This window comes from Chenopodium album, chromosome 21 (genome assembly GCF_948465745.1).
Source record: "Chenopodium album chromosome 21, dcCheAlbu1.1, whole genome shotgun sequence".
In the NCBI taxonomy this organism is placed as follows: domain Eukaryota; kingdom Viridiplantae; phylum Streptophyta; class Magnoliopsida; order Caryophyllales; family Amaranthaceae; genus Chenopodium; species Chenopodium album.
Window position 1 is genome coordinate 24775119 of NC_137854.1, and position 10201 is coordinate 24785319.

Below are 10201 nucleotides of genomic sequence, written 5' to 3' on the forward strand. Positions count from 1 at the left end.
GCCTACCACGGAAATTTATGGCAACATATAATGGTCATATATGGTTCCGAACGTCATTATATGACCCTAAGATGTATCCCCTAGGGTCTCAAGACTTTTCGCCACCAGGCCCCGTAACCTCAAAATTCCTCTAAAAATGAGGATTCTAGCCTTCGATTTTGGAATTTTTTGATCTTTTTTCGCCTGGAAAAAATAATTGCCGAGATGCATACGATTGTTCCTAATACCCTCCGGGAGTCCAATTGAGAGGGTGGAACCATCCAATATGCCTTTAAACAGTCAATTTACACGTTCCAAACTTGCACCGATATCGTGAACTCAAGCCTACCACGGACATTTATTGCGACATATAAGGGTCATATATGGTTCCAAACGTCATTATATGACCCTAAGATGTATCCCCTAGGGTCTTAAGACTTTTCGCCACTGGGCCGCGTAACCTCAAAATTCCTCAAAAAGCGTGGATTATAGCCTTTAATTTTGGAATTTTTGACCTTTTTTCGCCCGGAAATAAAAATTTCCGAGGTGTTTACCATGGTTCCTAATACCCTCCGGGAGTCCAATTGAGTGGGTAGAACCATCCAATATGCCTTTAAGCAGTCAGTTTACCCCTTCCAAACTTGCATCGATATCGTGACCTCAAGCCTACCACGGACAATTATGGCAACATATAAGGGTCATATATGGGTCCAAACGTCATTATATGACACTAAGACGTATCTTCTAGGGTCTCAAGACTTTTCGCCACCGGGTCCCGTAACCTCAAAATTCCTCAAAAAGCGTAGATTATAGCCTTTAATTTTGGAATTTTTCTACCTTTTTTCGCCCTTAAATAAAAATTGCCGAGATGCTTACCATGGTTCCTAATACCCTCAGGGAGTCCAATTGAGTGGATGGAACCATCCAATATGCCTTTAAACAGTCAATTTACCCGTTCCAAACTTTCTCTGATATCGTGACCTCAAGCCTACCACAGACATTTATGGCAACATATAAGTGTCATATGTGGTTCCAAACGTCATTATATGACCCTAAGATGTATCTCCTAGGCTATCAAATCTTTTCGCCACCGGGCCCCATAACCTCAAAATTCCTCAAAAAGCGTGGATTATAGTCTTCTATTTTGGAATTTTTTTACCTTTTTTCGCCCGAAAATAAAAATTGCCGAGATGTTTACCATGGATCGTAATACCCTCCGGGAGTCCAATTGAGTGGGTGGAACCATCCAATATGCTTTTAAACAGTCAATTTACATGTTCCAAACTTGCACCGATATTGTGACCTCAAGCGTACCACGGATATTTATGGCAACATATAAGGGTCATATATGGTTCCAAACGTCATTATATGACCCTAGGGTCTCAAGACTTTTCGCCACCGGGCCCCGTACACTAGTAGAAAATTGCAATCCCCACTGGTTCAAATCCCAGCTATGCCACCGGTTTTGAACCGCTGGGCATTTGGGGGTTGGCAATAATCGTATAAAGAGCCACCGGTTCAAAACCGGTGGCAAAAAGAAGGATTGCCACCGATTAACCGGTGGCAATAACCCTTCCCGCTTTTTTTTAAGAGGTTATTGGCACCGGTTCCTGGTCAAAACCGGTGGCAATAATGTCAAAAAAAAATAATTTTTTTTTTTTGGCATTTTTTTCACTTAAAATGATATATAAACACTTATATATATATCAACTTACATTTTTTTTCATAAAAATGTTATAAAATTACAATATTCCTCGAAAAACAAAGTGGCATGAACAACATGAATTTTTAGGTAAATTATCAACCAGCATTAATCCCGTTATCAGGTTGTCTAGTAACTTCTTCACTGTGAGCCCTTACAGTAGTATTTGGTGAATTATTTGCTTGGTTATATGCCACTTCCTCCAACTTCATCATCCTTATCCCGAAGCAACTGATCTAATTTTGGCCAGACTAATTCTTCCTGAAATTGACAAACTTCAGTATAATTTCACCAAATTACAAGTTCATTATTACGGATGAAGTAAAATTCGAGACAATACAATCAATCAATCAATTTATAGCATTTTGAACAAGAACCAGAGTAAACAAATCATAAATCAGATAAACTAATCAAACCAATATTTGGAATAAACAATCCACAACAGCCTCGGTAGGGCAGAGTAGAAGTGACAGTAGCTCTAGCAGAGCATATAGTGCAACAGCTCAGTCGGCAGGACCAAGTTGCTATGCTGATTTTCAATAATGTAGCACAGGATAAGTGCCAAGAGTCTCTCAGGCAGGACCAGGCCACTTCCAGCCAACTTAGAACAAAGGAAAACTCAAAGATTGGTTTTGTACATATGTTCACTAAATCTTCACCAGAAAAATAATAAAGAGAGGGGGGGCTATTTGTACTCAGTGAAGTCCCCTTAATAAATTTGCAAAGAGAGATACCAGTTGTCACAAGCAACATGAGAAAGAAAAGAACTACACTCAGGATTCACAATATATGCACATGCCTCAGGAATTAAAAATATATGGTAACTTAGAAACTTATAGTCTGATTTATGTGAGGAGTCCAAGTAACATGGTAGTCTATAACGGCATTGTCTCCAAATCAATAATTTATGACTAATACATACTGGAGATTCGTGCGAAATGCTTAGAAGTGTCAATTATCTATGTTCATTTGATGACTAGACACCTGATCAATTTTAGTGTATACATTTTATAGAACTACTGCTCTGATCAAATTTAGTGTATACATTCTATGGAATCTTTCATGATACTTACGCAGGGTGAGCACCAATAAAAACTACAGCCATCATCGTACAAGTATGAGCAGCTTTTGATTGCAAGTTGTCAAAAGGGGAGCTTCACCATCTTTTGATTTCTCAATAGGGGTCCAATTATCAACATAGATATGTGATGCAACAACCTGAGAGAATTATAAAATGTAAATACTAAGTCATGATATGCAAAATGGAGCTTTTCTAATTGTACATTGAAAAGGGGCTTATATAACATAGAATAAAGAAAAAATCGGAGTCATATATTAAGTGGGCCTCATATTTACATATACACATTCTCTCATGTAAATAGACTAGAAAAGATTTTCTTTGTTTCCACTAAATACATTACACAAAAAATGCAGAGAGCCATGCACAAAGATTATCTTCTGTTCTATGCAAATGAATAAATGAATGTCTATTATTTCTAGTCATATTAAAAATAGACTACAAAACACTAGTCCTTTGTATCAACACTAGGAAATGTCATTTAAATTCAGCAAACCTACTGCTAGACTCGGTTATAACCAACATACAAAATCTGAGTACTTTACTTCAATTAATGCATTAATATGCAGATATAGCATTTACCAACTGATCGTTCCTACTAATCTATTATCCATATATCTTGGTGTTTCTAATACAAAAATTAATCAAAGGTTGCATAAATATCATCTCTCATTAAAATTTTGCACTAAACATATCCTTGCTTATTTTTTCGAACGATTAAGAGGACAAAACATCGATTTAGATTGAAAATCAAGAAAATTCTAGACACTTTAATTCGCAATCAAAGCTTCAAACAATCAGAGGTAATACACATGTATATTCCTAGCAAATTCAGATACAAAAAAATTAAAACCATTCACAGTACAAACTAAATAAATGAAGTACTCCGTATATAATCCGAAAAAGATCCTCAAATAAAATAAAGATACATAATTGGATTTCTTAGAATATCCTTAATTACATCTAACGATGAAAACAAGGGAACAACAACCAAAAAGCAAAGATATATTGAATTTCTTATAATATCCTTGCTTAAACAAATACTATGAAAAACTATCAAGGGTCTATCCCTTAAATGATCTCATATCCTTCATCATAAGTGATTCAGAAATCCGACAACGTCAGTATTGAGTATGATCACACTGTACAAGGAGACCACCAAACGACAACAATGCTAGCTAAATCCAAGATAATCATAATGTTTTGACATATTCAAATTAAAGCAGATTGGACTGCCTTACCCACTGATGCAAGGGGATCATTGAGCCTTTGACTTTGACGCTATGCTTCCATTTCTTGGCTCTACAACCAGTGTGCTTTTCCCATCCATTTAATGAATACTTCCTTGTCCCACATTCACCACACTTACACACAACCCTAAAAAGAAAAGCACAGGTAATCAAATTAATAGCAGATTGTTTGCAAAATGTAAAAAAAAAAGAATTTAAAAGAGCATAATATATAATTTTTGTAACCTTTAGAACTTACAAGTGAAGGCTTAGGATATATGATGCCTCCATACCATTGCACGCAACAGTTACCTAATCGGATGGCACGGGTTGTCTGTATCATACAATAGTAACTCTTACTAAATTGTTTGAGCTCAAAATAGGTTGTATAAATGCCAAAAACAACAATAATAGTAATAATAATAAAAGTATTTACTGTAAATCTATAATAAATTATCCATAACAATATTAATAATGATGATAACAATGAAAGTAAAGTAACAGTAACAACAAACAGAAGTAAACACGTACTTTGGCTTGACTTCAGGTAGAGCTACAGAGTATGATGGCTCAAATGCAAACTTTGGCTTGCAATTAGGGCAGTAATATTCCGCATCTTCCAAATCCTTAGATAAAAACAGAATGTACAAGTAAATCCTCTAAAAACAGTCTTTACAAGCACCAGGTCTTGTCAATAAAACAAAAACAAAGAGTGAACCAACCTTGAGATTTTTGCCACAGATTTCAGCACACTCAGCATGCTCCCAAACATCGCAGCCATTACAGCAAACCTATGCGAGAAACAATTACTATAATCACAAAATATTCACAAATCTTGCGAGAAAAAAACAGTACTTCAATATTAAATTGTTTGACCAAAATTAAGTTCATACATACCTATTTCTTAAAAAATTAAGTGATTTATAGACAAAACCAACATTCAACATTGATCACAGATATAAATCAAATCTCAACATAACAAACCTACGTGCATATACATATCAAAGACAAAATCGATAAGCCCCATATCAAGTTCAATTTCTTCTGTAACTAGGGTCAGATTACCACGAAAATGCAGAAAAATTTTCAAGAGAAATCCTTTACCTCATCATCATCAAACTCATCACCATACCCAACCTTCACATGGCCACAATACCCGGGTTAAATCCCGTACCCAGGTTCGCTCCACTGCACATCAGTAATTAGAAAGCTAAAAAACACAAATCTATATGATTTCAAGAAATCTGACAATGAAATGTTGTCAAACTTCAGTAATTGCGGTGCTGCATGCAATTGAGAAAGGAACAAATTATATGGGGTAATATAGAATTAAATTCAAAAATCTAAAAACCCTTGGTTTTCGAAAACATGAAATTGTAAATTTGAAAAAAATTAAAAACTCAAAAATCACGAAATAAAGAAATTAATTAAAGAGAAAAGAAGAAAAAAGCACGAACCTTCAGGGAAAATCATTTCGCGAGGGGGAAACGACGAGAGGTGGGTTTGTATCAGTTGCTTGCGCCACTACCGCCGTTGCTAGGATCGACCGACTAACGTGCCGTGAACATGAGCAGAGGGAAGCGGGAGGAATGGACGGCGGCACGGTTGAGAGAGGAAAGAAAGAGAGAGAAGAGGGAGATCTAGTTAAGGAGAGAGGAGAGAGAAGAGAGAGAAAGAACACGAGAAGGAGGAAAGAGAGAGAGAACGCTACAAGTGAAAGAAAATAGAGGGGAGATTTTTTTTAATTATTATTCTTGCCACCGGTTTGAACTGGTGGCCTTTAAAACATATGCCAACGGTTCGGTTTCAACCGGTGGTAATTAAAAAAATCCTAATCTCGACCATTTTTTCCCCACCGATTTTTAAAAATCGGAGGCCACAGCTCGGTGCCTTTTTGTATTTCTCTACTAGTGGTAACCTCAAAATTCCTCAAAAAGCGTGGATTATAGCCTTCAATTTTGGAATTTTTTGACCTTTTTTGGCCCGGAAATAAAAATAGCCGAGATGTTTACCATGGTTCCTAATACCCTCCGGGAGTCCCATTGAGTGGGTGGAACCATCCAATATGCCTTTAAACAGTCAATATACCCGTTCCAAACTTGCACCGATATCGTAACCTCAAGCCTACCACGGGCATTTATGGCAACATAAAAGGGTCATATATGGTTCCAAACGTCATTATATAACCCTAAGATGTATCTCCTAGCGTCTCAAAACTTTTCGCCACCGGGCCCCGTAACCTCTAAATTCCTCAAAAAGCGTGGATTATAGGCTTTAATTTTCGAATTTTTTGACCTTTTTTCGCCCGGAAATAAAAATTGCCGAGATGTTTACCATGGTTCCTAATACCCTCCGGGAGTCCAATTGAGTGGGTGCAACTATCCAATATGCCTTTAAACAGTCAATTTACCCGTTCCAAACTTGCACCGATATCGTGACCTCAAGCCTACCACGGACATTTATGGCAACATATAAGGGTCATATATGGTACCAAACGTCATTATATGACTCTAAGATGTATCCCCTAGGGTCTCAAGTCTTTTCGCCACCGGGCCCCGTAACCTCAAAATTCCTCAAAAAGCGTGGATTATATAGCCTTCAATTTTGGAATTTTTTGACCTTTTTTCGCCCTGAAATAAAAATTGCCGAGATATTTACCATGGTTCCTAATACCCTCCGGGAGTCCAATTGAGTGGGTGGAACCATCCAATATGCCTTTAAACAGTCAATTTACCCGTTCCAAACTTGCACCGATTTCGTTACCTCCAGCCTACCACGGACAATTATGGCAACATATAAGGGTGATATATGGTTCCAAAAGTCATTATATGACCCTAAGATGTATTACCTATGGTCTCAAGACTTTTCGCCACCAGGCCCCGTAACCTCAAAATTTCTAAAAAAGCGTGGATTATTGTAATTTTTTGACCTTTTTTCGCATGGAAATAAAAATTGCCGAGATGTTTAAAATGGTTCCTAATACCCTCCGGGAGTCCAATTGAGTGGGTGGAACCATCCAATATGCCTTTAAACAGTCAATTTACCCGTTCCAAACTTGCACCGATATCGTGATCTCAAGCCTACCACGGACATGTATGGCAACATATAAGGGTCATATATGGTTCCAAACGTCGTTATATGACCCTAAGATGTATCCCCTAGGATCTCAAGACTTTTCGCCACCAGGCCTCGTAACCTCAAAATTCCTTAAAAAACGTGGATTATAGCCTTCAATTTTAGAATTTTTGACCTTTTTTCTCCCGTAAATAAAGATTGTCGAGATGTTTACCGTGGTTCCTAATACCCTCCGGGAGTCGACTTGAGTGGGTGGAACCATCCAATATGCCTTTAAACAGTTAATTTACCCGTTCCAAACTTGCTCTGGTATCGTGACCTCAAGCCTACCACGGACATTTATGGCAACATATAAGGGTCATATATATGACCCTAAGATGAATCCCCTAGGGTCTCAAGACTTTTGGCCTTCGGGCCCCGTAACCTCAAAATTTCTCAAAAACCGTGGATATAACCTTCAATTTTGGAATTTTTTGACCTTTTTTTGCTCGGAAATAAAAATTTCCGCGATGTTTATCATTGTTCCTAATACCCTCTTGGAATCCAATTGAGTGGGTGGAACCACCACTAGTGGAAAAATTGTCATTCGTAACAGGCTATTTGTAACGAGCAAAGCTATGCCCGTTACATTAAATATATCTGTAACGGTCAAAATAGGAGTTCGTTACGAATATATAATATTCGTAACGGGCAAAATACTGCCCGTTACAAATATATAATATTCGTAACGGGCAAAATATTGCTCGTTACATATATTATATTATTCGTAACAGGCATATTGTGCCCGTCACAAATAATTTAGTCCAACTAATCAGGAGAGGAGCCCATAGCCCATTAGTTATTATTGTTAGGGATACACTCTCTAGCCGTCAAAGCTTCCCCTCCCCCTCTTTATTCTCTCTCCGTATTCATTTCCTGTCATTCTCTCTCTTTTCCTCACCCAATCTCTCTCTATTTTCCTCACTCTACTTCTACATCTCGTTCGTTCAAAAAAAAAAAAAAAAACTTCTATCATCTCAACGTCAAACCGCCGCCGTCACCATTGTTGCTCTTTTCACATACAACACCATGGTAATCTTTTCTCATTTTTCAATTTAAATTCCTCAATTTTCGTTGCTTTACTCTCAAATTAGTAAAATTTTGTGGGGGATTTCGTGGGATTTGTGGGTTTGTGAGGGTGGTGTTCATGGCCAGATCTGACTTTCTGGGTTTCTAGCTTCGTGGGTGTGAATTTGGTCGTGAAATCTGGGTGTGATTTTGTGGGATTTTTTGATTAATTGAGTCTGAATTTTTCTATTTCTCAGTTTGTAGATTATTTTGTAGCTGTAAATTATTTCTGCATTTCTTTGCTTCTTTATATAATTTTTCTAGTTTTTTGCATTGTTTTTTTCTTGTAATTGAGGAATTATCTGGTTTGATTATGTTATGTTTGTCAATTATCTGCGTTTTTATGTGTTCTTAAGCATGGATTTTCGGCTAATTTTTCTTTGATTTTGGGATTTTGTGGTGTTTGAGATACTATCTGCTGTTTTGGTCTACAAGTTTCTCACCTAAATTTAGGATATGCATGTTGGGTGTTATGATTGTATTATACTTCGTATATTTCATTTTTTTACTCAAATATTTTGTTAATATTTTTATTTGAATTTTTGTCTTCTGATCTCTTGAATTTGTGTTTGTTATTTTTGTATTCTTTCGTCTTTATTTAATGAGTATTGGTTTCGATGCTTATTTTACATTTTTGAACTTTGTCTTGATTTTTTGGATTATTTGTGGTGTTTGAGATATTTATGACGCTTATTTTGGGATTTTTTGTGGTGTGTGAGATATTTTTGGCAAATGTTTTGTTTGATAACTCTTATTTTTAGTTGAATAATGCTAAACGTTCTGTTTCTGGTTGTGAATTGGGATTTTAAGTTTAAGAATATGCTTTATTAATCTTCTTTCAATGATTTAGTTTCAATTTTCTAATTGTTAAATAAGCACGCAATATGGATAATATGTATTAATTTCCTGTCTCTTAAAATTTTATTCTGACTGCATCTATTAGAGTTTGATCCTTATTCCTGTGTTTTTAAGCTAGCCATACTATTTAGGGGGCGTTTGGTTCGCGGATTATAGGTATGAGGTATGGGTTTAGAATGACCAAAACCCATACCATATGTTTGGTTATCAAAAATATGATTTTTTAACCTATACCTCAAACCCATACCATATGTTTGGTTATCAAAAATATGATTTTTTAACCTATACCTCAAACCCATGAGGTATGGGGTTTAGAAACCTTGGGGGGGGGGGTGAGGTGGGTTTGGCTCATTCCATTCCCTCTTACATGTTTCTATTATCCTATAACGGATAATTTGACTATCCGTTACGAATAACCCGTTATTTATAACGGACAACGCTCGTTACAAATAACATATCCTAACCATAACGGCAGCATACGTAACGCCCACTGCCCATTACGGATATCTATTTTTCCACTAGTGCATCCAATATGCCTTTAAACATTCAATTTACCCGTTCCAAACTTGCACCGATATCGTGACCTCAAGCCTACCACGGACATTTATGAAAACATATAAGGGTCATATATGGTTCCAAACGTCATTATATAACCCTAAGATGTATCCCTTAGGGTCTCAGGACTTTTCGCCATCAGGCCCCCGTAACCTCAAAATTCCTCAAAAAGCGTGGATTATAGCCTTCAATTTTGGAGTTTTTTGACCTTTTTTCGCCCGGAAATAAAAATTTTGGTTCCTAATACCCTTCGGGAGTCCATTTAAGTGGGTGGAACCATCCAATATGCCTTTAAAAAGTCAATTTACCCGTTCCAAACTTGCACCGATATCGTGACCTCAAGCCTACCACGGACATTTATGGAAACATATAAGGGTCATATATGGTTCAAAACGTCATTATATGACCCTAAGATGTATCCCCTAGGGTCTCAAGACTTTTCGCCACCGGGCCCCGTAACCTCAAAATTCCTCAAAAAGCGTGGATTACAGCGTTTTATATTGAAATTTTTTGACCATTTTTCGCCCGGAAATAAAAATTGCCGAGATGTTTACCATGGTTACTAATAACCTCCGGGAGTCCAATTGAGTGGGTGTAATCATCCAATACGCCTTTAAA

The 10201-nt window shown here is 36.9% G+C and overlaps 1 long non-coding RNA gene across 2 annotated transcripts; it reads right to left on the reverse strand.

Annotated features, from left to right (window-relative positions):
• Positions 1 to 1747: 1747 nt before the first annotated feature.
• LOC145602594 (uncharacterized) lies at positions 1748 to 5679 on the reverse strand. Of its 2 annotated transcripts, XR_014104571.1 has the most exons (8): positions 5446 to 5679; positions 5093 to 5176; positions 4711 to 4779; positions 4520 to 4614; positions 4248 to 4322; positions 4001 to 4136; positions 2755 to 2899; positions 1748 to 1942 (listed from the first exon to the last, which is right to left on the reverse strand). It is a non-coding gene; the product is annotated as an uncharacterized LOC145602594 (long non-coding RNA). The 2 variants fall into 2 exon arrangements; XR_014104570.1 differs by lacking the exon at positions 1748 to 1942 and having other exon boundaries at positions 1968 to 2899.
• Between the last annotated feature and the right edge of the window lie 4522 nt (positions 5680 to 10201).